Below are 3033 nucleotides of genomic sequence, written 5' to 3'. Positions count from 1 at the left end.
TATTATTACATTTCCAATGTAGGCCCTATATGGTGGTTACGGCCCTGACATACAGTACCAGCACTTCTCAAAGTCCGGACTCCGGTCCGGATCCGGACCCGGAGGGAAATCAATCCGGACCCGCCTATTTCAACAGCAGTAATTGTGTTAAGGGATTAAAAGTCTGGATTTCATACTTTGATAAACGCATGCCAGAATCATTTGTTTAGTGTTTTATGTCTTTTTGGAGATGGTCAGAAATTAAAGCGAAGGCGAGATATTTAAAGTTTTCCTCAATGATTCAGTTGCCATGACATCCAGTGAGTGTAATTGGGCGCGAGCGTTTGAATGGGTGTGGAGCAGTGGTTCTCAACCTGCGGCCCGTCACGAATGTAAATGCGGCTTGCGATATGCCGATCACAATTAAAAAAATAAAATAAATAAATAAATAAAAATATATATATATATAGGCTATATATAGCATACAATTTATTTTTGTTTTAAAATTTAAATTAAAGTGAATTAAATAAATATAAATGAGCTATAATGCTTTATTTGTCATATAAAATAATTTTGGTGAGCATTTATTATTTTCAGACATCAGGCAATGTAGATATTACACTGGCTAATGACGAAATCACTCAGTTAGAGAAACAAACACAAGTGCGTGCTTAGGAAGAATTCAAACAGTAGCCATTCATTTTGTAAATTTAAGCCTGGTCAAAAATGGTCAAATTTGTTATTAGAGGAGAAAAACAAAATGAGGAACATACAATGAAGGAACACATGCAAACAAGAAGAGTTAGCATCTAAGGTAAGAAGAATGGAAGAATCAGTTGAGCGAGATGGACGGCCTTCCTGTTTGCTCTGTAGTAAACTAAGCTACTTGACAAGCAAAACCTACAATTTCAAAAGACTGAACTGTGAAATCGATGTGTTTGTTTGATGTATTTTAAATCAGTAAAAATAACCGCATCAGCGCACCCGCGGCTGGAATGAGTCCAACTCTGCGCGCGCTCGCGGATCCGATGCTGCGCGAGGGATTCCGACATGACAGAATGCTTGATATCGTCAGAGATTGTATTTACAATGCGCTCAATGTTGTTTGTAAAAAGAGCTGAGTAACATTTGCCTATTAAGGCGTTTATGTGATTGTTTGGTGACTATTGCGATGCTGTTGAAGAAAGTCATAAAGTCATACAGAATTAAATAGCAACTTAAAGTGATTTATACAGTTTGTGTGTTCATTGAGCATTACTGATAATTATTGTAAAGCTAATGTCAGTAAGTTAGTTTTTATTTGTTATTTATTGTGTGCAACATCTAGGTATAATAATAGTATTTGCTAATACGATAACATTAAATATGATTGGTTTGACGTCATATGTAAATTATATGCGGACCGTGAGACTTTCATTTGGACCATTGTGCGGCCCACTGGGAAAAAAGTTTGAGAACCACTGCAGTATACATTACAAATAAATACATGTGTTAGCACCTAGGTTATGGAAAACAGAGTCAAGATCATCAAAAATGCATGATTCACACAATGCTAAGCCTGAATATATAAATATGAAGTGTGTACAATTGTTGACCTAGTAACCCATTGCCCACCTCTATTTACAAACAACGATTTGTTTTTTTTTTTTTTCAAAAGAAAAACTAACTCATGTGGAGACAGTATTGATGCTCCAAATGGTTACATGAACAGTTCTCGCCTGGCCTCCTCTCAAATGTGCCGTGGGGAGGCATAAAATATGAGCTTCCAGGTGCTAATTAAAAATTCCAGTGCTGACAGACAACACAACGCCTGAGATGCAATCACCTTGTCTCTCCATGGGGGAGAGGAATAATATGATTATCTTTTCAGAGAATCAATTCAGCTCAGTTTCTTGGGACAGAGGGACTCTCAGCAGAATGAGTTGTTTGAGGAGGAGAAACAAAGGGAGTGTAATGTTTTTGAAGGTCTTGCTTTCATGTCTCCAGCATCTGTTGGAGTCTTTGCATACCCTTTGCACACATAAATGGCTCAAACATTTGCCTTTCTTCCTCAAAACCAGCTAAGCATAGAAACTGAGCTTCTGAGACCATTACCAACAGCTGAGCGCTATGAGAGCGAGTCTTTGACTCATAACTGTACTGAGGTCAAAGTGGTAATATCAACAAAACAAGCTCTCATTATCCTTGGTACACATTCACTGTAAACATGTGAAGATATGTCCTTAAGGGAACCAGTCCAAGTGTTTTGGATTCTATGTTTACAGAAAATATATATTTTTTCTTTTCCACGTATTAGCTGAAAGCACATTAGAATGTGCAAATGGAAGATCGGGATTATAATTAAAAGATTTAGGCTGGCTCCAATATAACAGAGAGCTGCAGATCTAACCGCCACAAAGATAATGATTTTTACTAGATGAAGAGTTATAAATATTTTATTAAAATATATCTTGGAACTGTAATTATAATTTTATTTAGCAGTAAAAATATTTTACAGTATACTGTGCACCAGTGTATCTAACATATTCATTGACTTGTCATTCCTCTAGAATCAGTAGCTGTCAGTTTAATATATTAATTTAGAACAATTATTAAATAAAACATTTAACACATTTATTCATGCCTTCTCCTCTGTAGATAAATTACAAACATTTTGAGCTTAAATTTGTGTATCAAATGTGAAGCAAGTCTGCAATAAAAAAAGAAATGTATGGCATGCATATCAGTGGTAGGGCTTTTCAGGTGATGTTTTCTGCTGGTTACATCTTTATGCCAGTAGTTGGCGCCAAGTGACTGTGTTTATAAGAGAGTCGTTTGAATCACTCGTTCAGTTGATTAGTTAAAAAAACATTGATTCATTCAGAAACAAAACAATTGACTTATGAGTGAGTCATTGAATCTTTCATTCAACCCATTTGCTTAAAAATGATTGGCGTGTTCGACTTGAAGTTGCACTGCGTAGTAGTGTTGTCAAAAGTACCGACTTTGGTACCAAGTCGGTACTGAAATTTAAAACATGTGATGCTTTGAGCGCTGTTGAGCAGATTCGTAAAC

This window comes from Chanodichthys erythropterus, chromosome 16 (assembly GCF_024489055.1).
Source record: "Chanodichthys erythropterus isolate Z2021 chromosome 16, ASM2448905v1, whole genome shotgun sequence".
Classification (NCBI taxonomy): Eukaryota; Metazoa; Chordata; class Actinopteri; order Cypriniformes; family Xenocyprididae; genus Chanodichthys; species Chanodichthys erythropterus.
This window is presented reverse-complemented; position numbering follows the sequence as displayed.